The 20,012-nt window shown below is 40.8% G+C and overlaps 1 protein-coding gene and 1 non-coding gene across 2 annotated transcripts in view; one reads left to right on the top strand and one right to left on the bottom strand.

The window, feature by feature from the left end:
* LOC129775007 (b(0,+)-type amino acid transporter 1) overlaps nt 1–20,012 on the top strand; it is a 114,381-nt gene that overhangs the window by 39,302 nt on the left and 55,067 nt on the right. The gene's annotated exons all lie outside the window — the stretch shown is intronic.
* On the bottom strand, nt 16,732–16,836 carry LOC129781040 (U6 spliceosomal RNA). Its single transcript, XR_008744072.1, has one exon. It is a non-coding gene; the product is annotated as a U6 spliceosomal RNA (small nuclear RNA).

The following is a 20,012-nucleotide window of genomic DNA, read 5'->3' as shown; positions in this document are numbered from 1 at the left end:
CACAATTGCTTGAATGACGTAAAATTCCTTCATAAACCATGAAACTCGTCAATTCATTTGTTGTTATCAAGTGCTCATCGTGTTAATAATAATGGCGAAAGATTTAGTTCAAATTTGACGCACTCGGAGCACATGGTTACGAAATTCGCATGGCTTTATAACAACGTATTAAGATAATGCTTTTCAAAAACAACACATAATCCGCCCGTGCGTGGGAGGATTTATGGGTTTTGCGCGATTATTCACTAAATAGCTCTCTTCGAGTAGTCGCTGAACAAAAATAGCGTTCATTTTGACGGCACGTTTTCGAATTATTGTTTCACACTTATGGACGTGTTTTAATTTGTTTGTTTTCCAATGTTTCCCAATTATAACATTTATCGAAGAATTGAACATTCAAAATGTTGCATCTCTCAGTTATTGCTGTTCTTCAATTGTAATGTAAATGAAAAAAAAACAAATTTAATTCTCCCCGACAACATTGTGTTGCAGAAAATCAGTAATTATTTTCGATACGGTAAATTACAACCGACAGAATACCCAATTCATTCATTATACTTTGTTTCATACATTACTCACTACCGCTATCTCAACGAAAAACAGGGCTGCAACCCCGATTGATGAACGAATAAACAAAACATACAGAAGCAGGTTTACCATGACCCTACCGTTTGTGTATATTTCGTCTGCATCGAGATAATCTACTATCGACGGCGCGGAATCGGGATAACTATAATTAGTATGATCCTTCTTCTAGCCCCGTCAGGGACATGTTTCTCTCTGGTACATCATGCGCCATACAGAAGAAAAAAATCCGCAAATTATCAAATTTGCACATTTTAGTTAACTTTTTTAGCGGATATCGCTGCTCGGTCGGGCGTCGCGCGCTTTGTACACGAAAAAAAAAACAAAAATACCCGTAGCAGAACGGTTATGAATTTGAGTTTTGTTCGCATTTTTCTGTGTGCATACATCGTAGAGAAGGTCCCGCGTTCGAAGATCTTGTTGATGACGATTTTCGTGTCACGAGTTTCGGGTCAAAATAATTTTGTTTACTCTCGCTCACTCTATCTCACGTTGCCATTTGTTACACCTCGTCGTGGGTCATAAAACAGTACTTAGCCGTGTTAAATCCGTCTCAAATAAAAATCAAGCGAATATTAGCTTTTTCTCAAAGAGTCATTCATGTAAGTCAACAAACAAATCTTCACAAATTGCTAACACTCAGGTGGATAGCAACACTGTTGTTGGTTTTTGTAACCCGGTGGCTATTCTTATCGACAAACAATTGTGGGAAGTGCAAAGCTGAAAATATTGAAAAGACAGACATGTCATGAACGCATCCTTTGGGGAATCCTAATGTTTTCTTCATTTTTCGTGCTCGCTTCATCGGCACGTGTTGCTCTGTTCCAAAAATGTACACTGCGCTGAGTTCGGTTTCGAAAATTGTTTTCTTATAATTTTGTCATTTTTTTTCTTCGATAGCTTTTATCACGTCTACAACTTCAGAAGCTGTATTTTGTGTCCACACGATTTAGGCAGAAAGTATCACTTGCATGCTTAATGGAATCAATTGATTTTTAGTTTTAATATCCTTGTTGAGATTCTGCAATCAATAAAGTTTAATGTATGCAGAATAACGTGGAAGCTATAGAAGAATTTGAATTGCTTGTCATTTTCAAATCAAGGCCATTGATATCATTTTTGACATGGGACTACGTCTAACCGGAATATAAAAAAAAATTAAAAATGAAAACCTAAACACAGAACATGTGGGAAAAAATGAAAGATTCCGAATGCTTATAACTCGAACATTTCTCACTGGATCGAAAAGATGTTTGCATCAATTGATAGGGAATGTTTCTACGCTTATATCGCAATTAATAAAATGTTATTTTTCATTAGATAAACAATTGAATAGCGGTGAAATATTAAGCGTTATCTAAACGCCCTAACTGCCTCATTTTGATTGGCCCTATCTACGGTTTCCCTAACACAGCCATCAAAACCAAGCAGCCTTGGGGAAATCTGCATTGCAAATACAGTAGAACCTCGATTATTCGCGAGCGGATGATCCGCGAAAGCGAGTTCATTTGTAATTCTACAGAACTTCCCGGAATTTGCCAGTGAGCGATAGGGTCTTGTTCCTTTGTTTTGGTTTTTTTTTGGATTACTGTATTAATGAAACATAGTTTTCATGCATAAATATCTTTTTTTTTGTGTTTACACCTTATTTTTAACCTTTTATTTCGTTATCCGCGATTAATCGGGGTTCTACTGTACATGAAAGTATAGGGAATTTTGTTCTCACCGAAATGTGATCCCTAATACAGACTCCGAAACCAAGAAGCGTTGGAGAGATCGGCATTGCAAATACATGAAAGTCGGGGGTATTTTGTTCCGACTGAAATGTATTTCTCTAACACAGACTTCAAATCCATGGAGCATGGGGAAATTGGCATTCCAAATACATGTAAGTCAGGGACTTTTTTGTTCCGACTGAAATGTGTTTCCCTAACACAGACTTTAGAACCAAGGTGTCTAAGGAAATTGATGAAGATGTCTGGGAAATCGGCTCTGCAAATAAATGCAAACTGCGAGTACTTTTGTACTCGCTTGCCTTTGTGCAAATTAGAATATGTTTTCTTAACACGGTCTTCCGGGGGTACTTCTGCACTCGCATGTTTTTTTTTGCACTCCGAAAAATGTTTTCCTAACACTTCCTTTGGCTCGGTTATTCAAGATTGCATTGAAGGATATGTCTTCATATCTTCTGCTCACTGAATTCCTACGCATACCATTTGATGATTAGGCAAGATGTTGATAACCAATTGCTGCGATAACGCCAATGTGTTCGACGTATATGTCAAAATCGAAACTGAGTGCCTGAAGTTCATCAAATCAAGCAAATTCGCTGTTCAAGAAGTTCGTACACTTGAGAGATGCAAACCTCAGAAGGAAACGTAGAATGAAATAATCGTTTGATAATTTTTCCGTTCACATATTTTGTCCTAGGCATCATACCAAACGTAAAAGGACTGTCATTAAATTTACTTGTAACGAAGAACATAATTAATCACAATGCATGAATTGACCTTATATGGAATTATACAATCTTTTTACACATGAAGCAAATATATTGAATTCAATTGAATTAGAGAATTGTTTCATTCAATCAGAAATTTAATCAATATAAATAAATGATTGGTACTATAAGGTAATCCCACGTCAACCTTGCGGTTATATAACCCACCAATTTTTTTAAATGTAAATACATAATAGATATAAGAATAGGTTTAAAAATTTATTGTGATGTTGTGTGATGCGTGTGATGTGTGATATTGTTATAATATCCTTATATCCCCTCCTTGTCCTGACGAACATATGTCACCCTTCTAAACTCGAGTCGACCGCGAGTAATCGGTTTTTGACGTGGGACTACGTCTAGCCGGAATATATGGAGGGTAAAATGAAAACCTAAACACAGAACATGCAGGAAAAAATGAAAGATTTCGAATGCTTATAGCTCGAACATTTGGCACTGGATAGGAGAGTTGTTTGCTTCACTTGATAGGGAATATTTCTACGCATCTATCGCAACTAACAAAATGTTGTTTTTCATTAGATAAACAATTGAATAACTGTAAAATATTAGGCGTTATCTAAACGCCCTAACTGCATCGTTTTGATTGGCCCAATTTACGGTTTCCCTAACACAGCCATCAAAACCAAGCAGGTTTGGGGAAATCGGCATTGCAAATACATGAAAGTAGGGGGACTTTTGTTCTCATCGAAAAATGTTCCCTAACACAGACTTTAAAACCAAGCAGCGATATCGGCATTGCAAACACACGAAAGAGCCTAGAGGCGAGTGAACTGAAAAGTTTAAACCCTCTTAAAGCCAAAAAGAAGAAGAAGAACACACGAAAGTAGGGGGAGCTTTTGTTCCCACCGAAATGTGTTCCCTAATAGTGATTTCTAAACCAAGGTGCCTGGAGAAATCGGTATTTCAAATTCATGCAAGTCGGGGGTATTTTTGTTCCGACTGGAATGTGTTTCCCTAACACAGACTTCAAATCCATGGAGCGTGGGGAAATCGGCATTGCGAATTCATACAAATCGGGGGTATTTTTGTTCCGATTGAAATGTGTTTTCCTAACACGGACTTCAAAACCGAGGTTTCTGGGGAAATCGTCTCTTCAAATAAATGCAAACTGCAAGTACTTTTGTCCTTGCTTGCCTTTGTGCAGAGTGGAATATGTCTGTCCTAACATGATCTTCTAAACTTAGGAACCTGGGAAAATCATGCAGACACTAGAAGCGAATGAACTTCCCAGTTTCAAGCAAATTCGAGATTCGAGAAGTATGTACACTTTTGGGATGTAAACTTCAGAGGGAAATGTAAAATAAAATAATCGTTTGATAATTTTTTTTTGTCTTTATTGGAAAGATTTTCAGCCTTAGGCTGGTTCATCAAACGTTTGATAATTCTTCCGTACATATATTTTGTTCTAGTCATCATACCAAACGTAAAAGGTCCATCATTAAAGTTACTTGTAACGAAGAACAATCAATCACAATAAATGAATTGACTTTACACGGCATTTGTTCATTTTTTTCACTCACAGAGCAAATATATTGAACTCAATTGAATTTGGAAACTGTTTCATTCAATCAAGAATTTAATCAATACAAACGAATGATTGCTAAGCTAAGGTAGTTCCACGTCAACCTTGCGGTTATATCATAGATATAACCAACTAATTTTTTTTACCTTATTAACATTAGAATTAAGGAAAAAATGTTTATACGTACTAGCAACAATACAGCTAGGAATTTGACTCCTATAAACTTATGTAACTGAGCGTATAAAAAAATTATTTAAAAACTATATGATTTTTTTTAATAATTGTTTGCACAAAGCAAAGTTTAAAAAAAAACGCAGAACGCCAATAAAAACGGGTGCTTTATTTTTTTTTAAATCACGTTGACGGATAGTGTAGTTTGTGAGGTTTTCAATTGTGTTGCCAAACGGATTGCACTTGTAATCTGAAGTTGCCATTCGAAACATTTTTATTCATTTTAGAAAATCTGCAACTCCAAAGCATGCTGTAACAAAAATCAAATATCTATAAATCCGATCTCTCTTGTGTAAGGAGTGGTTTGTTTATTTAAAAATGACATTCGCAATATTGAAGGAACAGTAATCTAAGGAAAAGATTTGAGTTAGTGTGGAGCAAAGATACCCGAAGTCAAATTTTAATTGTAAACATGTAATATAGGGGATATATGTATAATGGTGGAAGTTTGTTTTCACGAATGTTCTTCTGCGAAAATTGTGCGTATCGGAGCACATATTTTGTATTTTATACTCATCACTGAAATCGTTCTTTCTTATACCACCACCGAATGGTAAATGAATTTGTTCGTTGTTTTAAAGGGGAACCCGTTCTGGGAGGTCGATTTTTTTTTTGTATTTTTGGGAAACCTATGCCCTCACAATTGTTGTTCTAAAAGGAATTTTCGATATTCGCTTTCGTTGGAAAGTTATAGCCAAAAGTGTGAGTTCACCTCAAGGGATGTTGCGTTTTTCTTTAAATCGTGTTTTTCAGCTGGTGGTATCGGTATCTCAGAATCTACTTGACCGATTTTGGCTGAATTTTTTTTATCAGCATGTAAAAATAAATTATCTAAAGCGTTGCATAGCCGTTTTTTGATATCTAATTTTTTGATTTCTATGATCTTTTTCTTAAAAAATAACTCATTTTTAACAAAAATTTCGAATTTTCAAAAACCTCTATGTATTGCTTTGGGTATTGTCTTAAAGTTTCAAAATATTTATTGGAATTTGTTCTGACACCCCGTTGCTTCAGAAGCGATACCACCATCAAAGTACCGATTTTCAAATAGCATCTACACATCCAGCTATCAATAGCGTAATAATCATTATTCGTACACTCCAAAAATGGAAAATACATCTCCAAATATACTTTAAACAATAACCAAATTACCCGAACACATTCCTAACATCCGAAAAAAATCACGAAAATTTATTATTTTCCGACCTTCCAGATAGGGGCCCCCCTTAACTTCAATTGTGAAGATATTCCACTAAAATTCAATGCGTATGCTTACGGAAAGTAAAGAAACTTATTTTATCAATTGATTTGATTGCAATCTCTTCATCCGATCTCATAAGAATGATCAAATGAACATCGAATCATTCCATTAGCATTGGTCTGTGTCAATGACGTGAAGAAACAGCTGACTGAAACGTAGCACAGCTGAGTTGTTTGACTTTTCGCTTAGTATCCGCATTTATTGGAAATCTGTCACGTAGATAAGGTGTTAATTTCGTTTAGCTCTGTAGAAGATTTTTGGCTCGTGTCATACTTAGCACAACTGTTTTGACTTTTTTTTTTTTTTTTTTTTTCCAAAATATATATTTTTATAAAGGCTCATATGGCGTTAGCCTCACGGGGCCGGGAGTTCAATACAATTTTTCTTATTATCTATGTTAGTAATATGTAACCGATTACTCGCGGTTGGCTCGAGGTTAGTATTACAAGTGTTTTCGTAATTGGGATGTTGCTGTCTCCAATGCTCTGTACGTGTGCCCGACACGGGATACTTCCTATTGGGATGCAGCTGACCATTAATCAGCAACGCCCCCCTAGTCTGTACCTCATATCTAGCGTGGTGCGTCTTTCTCGACTCGAGGAATCCAGGATAGAATGGTCACTAGCCGGCGCAATCATCAGTTCGTGTAGAGTTGTCATGATCGGTACAACCTTTGGCTCTTGTTGAATGATCAGTGGACTGCACAACCTTTGGCCCGTGTGTCTGTAAAGAGTGTGTGTATGTATTGCCGCGACTAAGCAAAAGTTTATCGATCGGATAGGAGGGATATGAAACGGGGACACAATGAAGGAAACATCATTAAACGTTGACATCGGCGTTTCTGAGGAACAGGTATAGATGAAGCAGAAGATCAGGATCACGGCTACCTAAGATATCCCGGACGGGGATATCCGATTGTCTGCCTTGTGCTCTTAGTGCTCTAGAGAGCTGAGAGCGAGCAGCATGGAACCGGATACACGACCAGACAACATGCTCGATGTCGTGGTAGCCATCGCCACAATCACAAAGATTGTTTGCTGCGAGCCCAATGCGATAGAGATGCGCGTTTAGGTTGTAGTGATTGGACATAAGCCGAGATATCACGCGAATGAAATCACGACCTATATTCAATCCCTTGAACCATGCCCTCGTCGAGACCTTAGGGATAATCGTGTGTAACCAACGACCGAACTCATCTCCACTCCACATGCGCTGCCAACTTACGAGCATATACTGACGAGGAATGTGGAAAAATTCATTATAAGCAATTTGCCTTTCAAAAAGAGTGCCTTCTAAAGCGCCCACCTTAGCTAGCGAGTCCGCTTTCTCATTCCCCGGAATCGAGCAATGAGAGGGAACCCATGCTAAGGTAATCTTGAATAATTTTTCGACCAAAACACTCAATAGTTGTCTTATTCTTGTTAGGAAATAAGATGAGCGTTTATACCCCTTTATTGAGCGGATTGCCTCTAATGAGCTGAGACTGTCTGAAAAAATAAAATAGTGGTCGATGGGCAATGTTTCAATGATCCCCAGTGCGTAGTATATCGCACCCAGTTCAGCAACATATACGGAACAAGGATCTTTGAGTTTGAAAGAGGCACTGGAATTTTCATTGAAGATGCCAAAGCCAGTGGACCCGTTTATGAATGAACCGTCAGTAAAGAACATTTTATCAGATCTAACTATGCCCCCATATTCTGCCGAAAATATCGGCGGAATAGAATCTGAGCGTAGATGATCTGGGATTCCATGGATTTTTTGTCGCATGGACAGATCAAAAATGACAGAGGAATTGCAAAAGTATGGGAAGCAAACTTGGTTGGAGATGCCTGGTGAAGGGTGCACGTCGTGGGTAAGGTACTCATGGTATAAAGACATAAAACTTGACTGAGGAGTCAGTTGGAGTAGATTTTCGAAGTTATCAATCACCAATGGATTCATGATCTTGCAACGGATGAGAAATCTGTAGGATAATTCTGTGAACCGAAGAGTAAGCGGGGGTACTCCTGCCAAAACTTCGAGACTCATCGTATGTGTCGAATGCAAACACCCCATGGCTATACGCAAGCAACGATATTGTATTCTCTCCAGCTTGAGAATATGAATCCTGGCAGCTGATCGGAAGCAAAAACTGCCATATTCTAACACTGATAATATCGTTGTTTTGTACAACTGAATGAGGTCTCCTGGATGGGCACCCCACCATGTTCCGGTTATTGTTTGGAGAAAATTGATTCTTTGCTGGCATTTCTGTTTCAAATACGCAATGTGTATTCCCCAGGTACATTTAGAGTCAAAATATACTCCAAGGTATTTGAAAAACATCGAGTGCTTGATCGTTTTGCCGGATAGGTGAAGCTGGAATTGGGCGGGTTCGTGCTTCCTAGAAAAAACGACCATTTCGGTTTTCTCCGTAGAGAATTCGATACCCAGCTTAAGAGCCCACGTGAACAGATTGTTCAGGGTATCTTGCAAGGATTTTTGCAGAACGGCGGGATTAGTACCCGTGATGGAAATAACTCCATCGTCTGCAAGTTGTCTCAGCGTGCAGTCTCTAGTTAGACAATCATCTATATCATTGACGTAAAAACTGTACAAGAGGGGGCTTAGGCAGGAGCCTTGTGGTAGGCCCATAAAACTATATCGAGAAGATTTCAAGCTACCATGATTGAAAAACATGTGCTTTTCTGACAGTAAATTGTACAGGAAATTATTCAGAATTGGTGAAAGTCCACGATTATGAAGTTTATCAGAGAGAATTTCCATGGAAACTGAATCAAATGCCCCTTTGATATCGAGAAAAACGGAAGCCATTTGTTCTTTGCGAGCAAATGCGATTTGGATTTCAGAAGATAGCAGCGCGAGACAATCATTTGTCCCTCTACCTCGGCGGAAGCCAAACTGCGTATTTGACAGCAAATTGTTCGTTTCGACCCACTTGTCCAAACGAAGTAGAATCATTTTCTCTAACAATTTACGAATACAGGATAACATTGCAATCGGCCTATACGAGTTGTGATCGCAAGCCGGCTTGTTGGGTTTCCGTATGGCTATCACTCTCACTTGTCTCCAGTCATGCGGGACAATATTCAGCTCCAGAAACTTGTTGAACAAGTTCAGCAAACGCTGTTTTGCCAAGTCGGGAAGATTATTCAACAAGTTGAATTTAATCTTGTCCGACCCCGGAGCTGAATTGTTACATGAGAGGAGGGCAATTGAGAATTCCACCATCGAAAAATTCTCATAGTCGCATTGGAGCGGAATGTCGCGTACGACGTTTTGTGCAGGAACGGAATCGGGACAAACCTTTTTTGCAAATTTGAAAATCCAACGGTCAGAGTATTCCTCACTTTCATTTGTATGGTTCCAGCCACGCATTCTCCTAGCCGTATTCCAAAGAGTGCTCATAGCGGTCTCCCTTGACAAACCATTGACGAACTTTCGCCAATATCCACGCTTTTTTGCTTTAATCAGACCTTTTAGTTTGGCTTCTAGAGCTTGGTGCTTTCGAAACCATTCCACTAGTCCAGTTTTCCGGAATTTTTTGAAAGCGGATGATTTTTCAAGGTAGACCTTTGAACACTCCTTGTCCCACCAAAGTGATGGAGGACGACGTCGTAAAGTGGTAGCAGGAACACGTTTCTTTTGAGCTTGAAGTGCGCTTTCGTAAATCAAACTCGATATAAAATTATACTCTTCGAGTGGAGGAAGTTCATGCATTGAAACAAGTGCTTCAGATATTATTTCTGCAAATTTTCTCCAGTCAATATTTTTCGTGAGGTCATACGCAATATCGACTGACTCACGAGAACCTGATTCATTGGCGATCGATAAAATTATTGGCAGGTGGTCACTACCGTGGGGATCTTGGATTACCTTCCACGTGCAATCCAGGGATAACGAAGAAGAGCAAAGTGATATGTCTAGCATGCTTGCCCGTGCAGGAGGGTTGGCTATTCTAGTTGCTTCCCCAGTATTCAAAACTGTCAATTTGAAGTTGTCACACAGATCATAAATCAAAGTGGCACGGTTGTCATCGTAGAGTGAACCCCATGCTGTTCCATGGGAGTTGAGGTCACCTAAGATTAGCCGCGGCTCCGGCAGTGCCTCGATGATATCAAAAAACTGATGGCGGCCAACCATAGTTCTTGGAGGAATATATATCGAGGCAATGCAGAGGTCTTTGCCATTGATTTGTGTCTGGCAAGCGACAACTTCAATGCCTGTCATCGATGGGAGAGTGACTCTATAGAAGGAGTGGCATTTTTTGATCCCCAATAGTACGCCACCAAACGAGTCATTTCGATCGAGGCGAATAATGTTGAAATCGTGGAAATTCAGTTCGTCGGCTGAAGAAAGCCATGTTTCACAGAGGGAAAACACATCACAGTTAGAACTATGAATTAAAAATTTAAATTGATCTAGTTTAGGGATGATGCTTCTGCAATTCCACTGTATTACAGTGGTCAAATCCTTGACCTCTTGCACTGAATCAGGCATCGAGGGAAATGAACGCTGCTAAAAAACCACATTTTTCTTTCAAAAATGTTCTCACAATTGGAAGCAAACATAATACTATGCTTTTAAGAGGGTCATTTATATTTAAAGCATTTAAAATATTGTCCATCAGGTCAGAAAGCGCAAGCAAGCCAGATTGTGGCTGTTGCCTCGACCGCGAAAAAGGAACAGACGTGTTGGGCTCTGCTCCGGGAAGCGCTGAGGACCCCTGGTGCGTAGAAGAACCGCTTAAACCAGGAGGTACTTGCTTCGGTCTATTCTCAGCACGTTCGATACGAGGTTTCATTCCAACTTGGGAAGTTTCGGTCTTCTTTCTGGGGAGTGATGGAAAAGAAGTAATTTTTCTTTTCCTAATGGCACCCTGCGATGTACCGGAACTTCCTGCATTGGGAGCGTCTGCAACAGGCTCGTCGTTCTGCAGAATGGAGTAGGGATTGTCCTGAGTCGTTGGGGCGGAACTCTTAAGCATTTCTGCATAAGTCCGCTTGGAACGTTCCTTTAAGGAACGCTTGAGTTTTTCCCCTCGTTGTATGTACACCGGGCATTGAGAAAGATCATGGGGGGCCCCGTCGCAATGAAGACACTTGCGCTCTTTTGCGCAAGAAGTCCCATCATGACTCTCTCCACAATCTGCGCAACGTTGTTTATTGCAACAATAGGCGGCCGTGTGACCGAGTTGCATACATTTGTTGCATTTCATTACCCGGGGTACAAACAACCGAACAGGTAAACGAAGAGCACCTATTGCAACGTAGTTTGGAAGAGCGGAACCCTCAAATGTCACTCGAAAAGAGTTTGTCCGATTGAGAACTCGTTTGTCATTTTTAAGTGACACAGACTTCAGTCGATCGCATTCAAGAATCTTCACACTTTTAAGTGAGGAATTCTTGAAGCGACCGACACCATCGAGTATCTCTTTTCGAGTCAAACCCTTTTCGTTTATTACACCGTCTATTTCAACGTTGCAACAGGGTACGTATACGCGATACTCAATCGCAAAGAGATCACAGCGCGTTATTGCATTCGCTTGGGTCCTGCAAGAGACGACAACTCGTAATTTGTCTGGCCCCATCCGAGTAATTTCAGTAACTTTGGAAAATTTCTGCGTTAGTTCTTTTGAGATGCGAATGACATTAAGAGGTTTTGATTTTCGTCTAAAGTATACAATGAATGGACCTTTGAATCCCTCCGGGTATTCCTTTAGACGAAAATCATGTTTTTCATCAATTTCCTCATCTTCAGAACTTTCTACTTCATACACAGAATTTTCCTCCTCAACGTCTGCTTCATCCTCCTGCTCTTCAGGAGGTGGGTCAGCATCAGAAACATTCAATGACGTGGATGGGGGATCCTCCCCACCCTCAGCCATAATAATGAATTAGTCACCTGTTCGATGTGAACAGTGTAGAATAATAATAAAAAATAGAAAAAAATAAATGAGTAAATAAATTATATTTGTATTCAAGGTATATATAAATTATATTTATTTCAATTTTTTATTGTATAAAATTCAAAAATGAAAAAAAGTTTCAACAAAAGTTCAACGGTAATGTAAGAAAGATATACACCCCTAATGCCAACGCTTGCCGATTTGGTAAATACAATGTTGGACAATGGTGTAAATCGTATACAGGAGGTTGAAGGAATGATATATGGAACAATAGAAAAATAAACTTCTACTTGCCGCTGCTGTGTAGCGTGTGATGAATGTGTGTTGATCTGAACTGGATCCTCAGCGTCTCGATCGTGCACCACTTTTAATTGAGCTCGCTTCACTCGCAAGCACTGATGAAAAAAAGCACAATATAGATCTGCGTGAAAAAAAACACCGTTATCGGATCGATTCTCAAACTTGTCCGATCAGCTCGCGAGTTCTCGAACGAATATTTTTTTTTTTTTTGGCAGACTTATCTCACTTCTTAACTAGGCGAACCTAGCCAGAATTTTCACCTGCCCCCGGGCTTCTGAATGCCAAAGGGGGACTAGGCTCTGCGGAATGCACGTATCTGCATGCTCGTGCTGTTTTAGTCCTGACCGAGGAATTGTCGGACAATCGCGCAGGTGCTAAGGATGACCGACTTTTGGATGCCGGCCAATTCCTTCTCGATGTTCAACACCTTTAGCGCTTCCAGAAGTGTCTTCGGGATAATTCCAGTTCCAGAGAGAACGACTGGAACAATTCTTGGGACCTCCCTTAGCCCCCACAGTTCCTTGAGCTCCACGGCCAATGGTCGGTACTTGCAGATTTTGCGACCGTGGGTCTCCTCCAGATTCTGGTTCAGTGGAATAGCGACATCGATGATGGTGACTTTGCGGTCGCTCTTGTCGTAAACCATTATATCTGGGCGGTTGTGGTGGATCGAGAGGTCGGTCAGAACAGTGCGATCCCAGTACAGCTTGAAACGGTCATTTTCCAGGACAGGTGCAGGCAGGTACCGGTAGTTCGGTACGTTGTCTTCCAGTAGAGCACATTGGAGCGCCAGTTGTCGATGAACAATACGGGCCACGTTGTTGTGGCGCTCGGTGTAGGCTGCGTTGGCCAAAACGGGACAGCCTCCCATAATGTGCTCTATGTTTTCACCTGGTTGATGGCACATCCGGCAAATGTCATCAACGTCTTGATGCCAGACGTACCGCCTGCAGTTTCTCGTCGGCATTATCCTGTCCTGGATGGCTATCATGTCGGCTTCTACTACTGAAGAGAGTTCACCACGCGTTAACCACAGATTAGATGCGGCCTTGTCGACGTGTGGCCGGTCCAGTTGATGGGGGTGGGCACCATGCACTGCCTTCTGCTTCCAAGCTGCAATCTTCTCCTCCACTGTCTGCAGATTGCAGTTGAGTTGGTACTCCGCTTGCGCCAAGTGCAGAGCGCTGTATCCTCTGTCGGCGGCGCAGACAGCCCGGTATAGCGCGTTTTGGTTGGCGCGTTCTGCGAAGTACTCGCGCAGTTGTCGTACCTGGGCAACACACAGTGCAGAAATGTCGACGATTCCAAGTCCCCCTTCTTTGCGTGGTAGTGAAACTCTCTCCAGTGCCGATTGAGGATGGTGCATTCCGGCCTCTTTGAATGCTTTCCTCATCCTCCTCTCAAGGTCCTCTAGGTTAGTTTTGCTCCATTTGACTACACCAAAACTGAAGGTCAGCAGGGGAACCGCGAATGTGTTGATCGCGCGTACCTTGTTCCCCGCGTTGAGGAAAGTCCTCAGGACACAGTTCACTCGACTCAAGAACTTGTCTCGCAGCTCCGTCTTGATGTCGGAGTGGCGAATCCCGGTGAGCTGTCGGAATCCAAGATATTTATAGGATTCGCCACGAACCATGTCTCTTATAAACTCGCCGTCATAGACCTCGTAGCCTCCGGATTCGGTAAGTTGTCCTTTCAGCAGGTGGACACAGCGACACTTGTCGAGGCCGAACTCCATACAGATGTCCCTGCTTATGTCTTCGACAACCCGGATAGCTACACCTAGACGCTGACGTGAATCAGCGTAGACCTTGAGATCGTCCATGTAAAAGGTATGGGTCACTTCTTCGTGGGCGCCGTCGCCATACCTTATTTTATAGCCATGACCGTTTCTATTGAGCGTCCTACTGAGGGGGTTCAGTGCCAGACAAAACCAAAGCGGGCTGAAAGAGTCGCCTTGGAATATCCCCCTCTTTATCTGCAGCGTTCTAGACTGCAACACATTTTCCCCATCACTGAGGTGCAGAGACGTACTCCACTGCCTCATCGCATGCTGCAGGAACCTAACGACGACGGGATCAATTTTGTAGAGCTCCAATACCCGGACGAGAAACGAGTGAGGTATGGAGTCATAAGCCTTCCTGTAATCGATGTAGGCCATACTTAGGTTCCGCTGGTTATATACCGCCTGGCCGACTATGGCTGCGTCGATGATGGCCTGGTCTTTGCAGCCATGCGTATTTTTCCTGCATCCTTTCTGCTCTTCTGCGATGATGTGATGCTGTTCGCAGTGAGCAGAAACTTTGGCGGTAATTATGCTGCTCAGTATTTTGTACAGACTCGATAGGCACGTTATCGGTCTGTACTTTGATGGGTTCAATGTGTTGCTGTCTTTCGGGAGGAGGAAGGTGACGCCACGGGTGGCGAATTCAGGAAGGTTGTGTGGGTCACGTAGCACCTTGTTGAAGCACTCAGCTATCTTTGGATGTGCGACGGTCAGCTTCTTGTGCCAAAAGTTCTGGACACCATCGGGGCCCGGTGCTGCCCAGTTCCTCAGGAACCGCGAGGCTTCGCGGACATCGTTCTCTCCGACGATGATAGCTGGCATCTCTCCAATTTCACCACAACTCTCCTCCTCCCGTCTTAACCACATTTGCCCGTCGCGATGTTCTACTGGGGTCTCCCAAATACCAGCCCAGAAGTTCGTCACATCGCTAATATCTGGCAAACCTTCGCGGTAGTCGGGCTTCTCGTCGCTAATGTGGTCGTAGAACGCTTTTTCGTTATCTCTGAACATCCGATTTTGTTCCTGGCGCTTTGCAGAGTCAGAGTAACGTTTCAGCCGTTTAGTTAGGACGCTCAATTGCTGTACCAGTGTGTCGAGTTTTTCCGTCAGCTGGTGAGCTCCCAGCTGGCGAAGTTCAGTAGGCCGCACGATCACAGCAACTTGGCGACATAATTTCGCCGATCTGCTGCCTCTTTTGTACGCCATCAGTCTTCCAATTGCGGCGCGCTTGTTTAGGATCCGTTGCTCCAATCTCCTTCGCCATGGAGGCTCACGCCTTTCACGGAGATGTTGGAGCAGTCCGCCTCTTGGCCTAATACGGTATCCTAAACTTTTGGCGGTCGCCACAGCAGCACAGTAAACTTTCAGTTGCAGCTCCTCCATGTTCTCAGCATCAACCAAGTGCAGCGGAAGAACGTGCTCGTTCATGAGCTTTACTGCACTTGTCAGCCTGCGGGAATGCTGCAACTTCGGGATCCTGGGGCGCGACAAAGGGTCCGTGTCGCGGAACTGTGAGATCGCCTCGTCGTAATGGAAGACCAGATCGCGTAGTAGTTGTTGATCTGGCTGTGGATCTTCCGGCTCAGGGGGTTGTTGTACTGTGGCCTCCACTGGTGCTGATTCGCGTGCCCCACTCGCGAATGAATTGCTCAGCCGTACTGAACTTCGTCTCGACACATCGCTTGCTCTGCTTGTTCTGGAGCTTAGTTCTCTCTGCACCTGCTGCTTGATCTCGTCGACTTGCGTTTGGGAGAGCATATTGTTGCGTACAATCGCTCTACGCCTCGCGTTCATCGCGTTTTGGTCAAGCCTCCCGACGAACTCTGGATACGCTTCCTCGAACATTGCGAGTATTCGAGGGCGACCGCTCATGTCCGTCTCCAAAGCAGTGCAGATGTAATAGGCGCGGATCACGAATTCATTCATTTCATGTGTCCACATGATCCGTCGCCTAGTAGTACCCACAAGTGTGGACGACTGTCGTCTGACAGTCGCAACACGCCTCGTAGGCGCAGCGTTTCGTTGGTGATGTCGATGGCTGCTGTTTCCGTGTGGCGGTAGCTCTTCGGGTTGAACCCGGCTGGTGGCCCGCTCTTGCACATCGCCCTCCAGCCGCTGGCCGCTCGCTCTTACGCCCGTTCCAGGACCAGCTCCAGTTCGGGGACCCTCCTCGGGCGATCGCATTCTGAGTATTCTTCGTGAACGTAGCTCCATTTTCTGGGTGTATCTCCTTTGCCCGGGAGACAGCGGGTTGGCAAGGCCTCCATGACCCGGGAGGCCTTCCCCGGGAGAGATATAGCGCTCTGACTCGCTCGCACCCCCTCACTTAGCCACTTTCGACACCCGTTCTCGGAGCCAAGACCAGGTGTGTGTTTCCAGTTCACGCCCGATCTAAAAATGTCGTCATATGATCTTCGTGGAGGCGTGAGATAGGAACATTTGAGACCAACAGGTAGGCTCCTACCCTAGTGTTGATCCCCATTTGAGAAATTTTTTTTTTTTTTTTTTTTTTTTTTCCTTTCATACAAACAAATGTATTCAGATAACAACACAGTTGCACAGTACACTAAACTAATCATCTTATAACTACAAACTTTTACACATGAGTGGCAAACAGAAAAATGTGGAACGCTTCACGATTTTGCGTGTCATCCTTGCGCAGGGGCCATGCTAATCTTCTCTGTATCGTTCCAATTTTAGTATATGTCCAGCCGAAGCTAGCTAAACCTAAAAACTGTTTTGACTTGATGTGAAATAAAAATAATTGCGTGAGGAAATTAACCAGCCTACGGATGAAAGTTTATTTAATTAAAACATAAGGCGTGCTTAATAATGAAAGCTCTGACGAATTGTCCTCTGACGCATAAGTCTCTAGGGGAAACGAATTTAACTTCAAAGACCACATCATTTAGTCCGCGAAGTTCGGATAGTGCATTTGTATGTATTTTTTTCGAAAAAAATAACTAAAAAATAAATGCTTTTTGATTAGTTCGAATTTTAAAAAAAAACATTATACTTTATGTTGCGCTATTCAATACTACGTAAAATAATTGACATTGACAAACACATTGAAAATAAGAAATATGATCGTTCGAAATATAATGTTTGTTTATCTCTATATAGAGTATCGCGATCAAAATTTGGCCGAACAAGGAGGTGTATAAACTAATTAAATTTATCATTCAAAAAATCAAATTATTTTTCATTTTACAATTTAATTAGAATAAAATCCAGTGAAAACATTCTGTAAACCTTCCGGTTGACGGAATCCGAAGGGGGCTGCCATACAAATGGAACACAAATTACAGAGGGCATCTTTATTCTATCATATTTTCTGTATAAAAAATTTATTTCATGTAACGGAGAAACATGTTTTTTGCAATTGGTTGAAAAATCTTGAACGAGAATTGTGTCTGAAAATAATCTGATATTATGAAGATGAGTTTTGTTAGAAATACTAGAAATTTTATAGTAAAAGGTAAATTCAACGGGGTTGATAAGAAGATCAATCAATGAACAGTTCTGCGATTGGACCCATGAACTTGCTCATAGTAAGAAAACATGAATGTTTGAGGGTATTGATAACAAAAAACAAATGTTGGGCGGGACGAAGTTTGCCGGGTCAGCTAGTAAAATATAAATTTCTGCATAACTCAAAAACTAATCAAGTAAATGGAGCCAAATTTGGCATGTGAAGATTTTGGGGGACACGAAACGTTTCTGCCATACAAATGAAGCATGCATTTCTGCATAACTCGAGAACTAATCAAGCAAGTCGAACTAAATTTGGCATGTTGAGGCTTAATGGGGTGCTAACGAAATTGATCTTTGTTTGAAAGTGGAAATAGATTTCTACTTTCCACTACCTATGTAAATAAAAATGGATCACCAAATATGTTGATAAGAGCAAAACTCGAGGAAAGAATTGTCCAATTCAGGACTGTCTTCATTCTATCATATTTTCTGTATCAAACATTTATTCCATGTAACGGAGGAACATTTTCTTTGCAAGTGGATTAAACCATCATGAACGAGAATTTTGTCTGAAAATAATCTGATTTTATAATGACGAGTTTAGAAGTACTAGGAATTTTATAGTAAAAGTTAATTTGAAAGGGCCGATTAGAAGATCAGTCAATGAACAGTTCTGCGATTGGATAAAACTATCTACAAATACAATTTTTGTAAGAGATTATTTTACCACATAAAGAAAACAAAGTTTTCCATCCACATTGAACACTAATTAGATACGGAAAAGTTAATTTTCATTCATAATTTATATTTTAATAGTGTTCATTCTACCTGAAAATCTCGTTAGACAAAGTTTAATGATGTGCCGTTCATTTCGTTTTCACCGTGAAGTGTATACGGGAATAAGTCCATGATTTAGAAAAATAAAAATCCAAAGTTAATTTTATTTGGCTACTGTGTTAATGTGTACCATATACAATGGTCTAGAAGGGAATACTCTAACGCCGAAAAATGATAGCTGTGTAATGTGCGAATTACAGATATGATAAACATGTGACATATACACGATTAAAATTCGGCTTTGTTACAGCTAAAATGCTAATGAGCCTAAAATAAACAAAAGGGATAAAAAAACTAATTTTACGCAAAACACAATATCGTTGGAATATTTTATTCTTGATACTCTATTGTTTAGATCTATCACAAACATACCGTTCTGAATCATATTTCGGACGCTTAAGGCATATGATGCAGAAAACAGATCTAAACTTTATACACAGGTATTATTTGGTTGATATTTTCAATAAATTGGTTCCATATACTTTTAAGCTTTCTACTTTGGTACCTATTTGATTGAAAACATAAAAAAAACATGGAATAAAATGTTTTTCAAATGAAGCGAATAAGAATCAAACTTCGGACACTAAATCAAAATTCGGTCAGATTGAATTCAAATTTCGGACACTTTATTTTGTAATTTTTTGGACGAAAATTACATTACACTTGATTATAGTTTATAATCAACTGCGAAACACTTACCAAACAATCACAGTAAGCTGTTAACGATGATGAGTACTGATGAAACATGGGGGAAATTTAAATATTGATGAACGGGTAAATTATACGTGCTCACGCTAAGCAAATGTCAAATATAAACGATAATGAGTAGTGTTGTAGGATTTCTGCCGATTATGTTATAATCCAAATATAGTTCGCATATGAAATAATAGTGAAACCAAGGGATTACTCTAAAGAAGCAATTGTGATATTAATTTTATAGTTAACTAGCTGACCAGGCAAACGTTGTTCTGCCAAATAAATTATTTCTAGTGAATATTTTGGGTGTTGAATAAAACACACTAATGTATTGTAAGTGTGTTTGAATATTTTAACGATCTTTAAAATAAATCGAATGTGACCGATAAAAAAACGAATTAAATGATTTGAACGAAAGGTTATATGATGTTTCTTGGTGTATTTCATTAACGTAACTGACATGTTTGATCTCTTGAAAGTTAAACGTCAACTGAAAAAAATAATATAAGTTTGTAGTAAAGTAGAAAAAATGAAATATAGAAAATCAATATTTATTGCTGTCTCCTTGTTAGAAAATACGTGCATGTGATTTTCAACATGGCTTAGTTTATAACAGCTTGGTCTCGTTCATAAATTGGAAAACAGCGATACGCCAGCTAACTTCAATGGAGCTGATTAATCGGCCTGTTTAGAATCGCGTTATTTTATCGTTGTCATCGAGGAGTATTCACATCGGTAATCTAAGTTTGGAACACAACCATATTGCTTCCTTTATTCATGGATGTTTTTATTACTCTTCACCGATTTGTAGAACTCAATATTCATATATGCATATGAGTGATCGGATTTTACAATTCAATCGAAATCGACTTTTACACTCTTAAATTCGTT

The sequence above is a fragment of the Toxorhynchites rutilus genome, chromosome 3 (genome assembly GCF_029784135.1).
Source record: "Toxorhynchites rutilus septentrionalis strain SRP chromosome 3, ASM2978413v1, whole genome shotgun sequence".
Lineage (NCBI taxonomy): Eukaryota > Metazoa > Arthropoda > Insecta > Diptera > Culicidae > Toxorhynchites > Toxorhynchites rutilus.
Note: the sequence above shows the minus strand (reverse complement) of the source record. Positions and strands in the feature narration are given on the sequence as shown.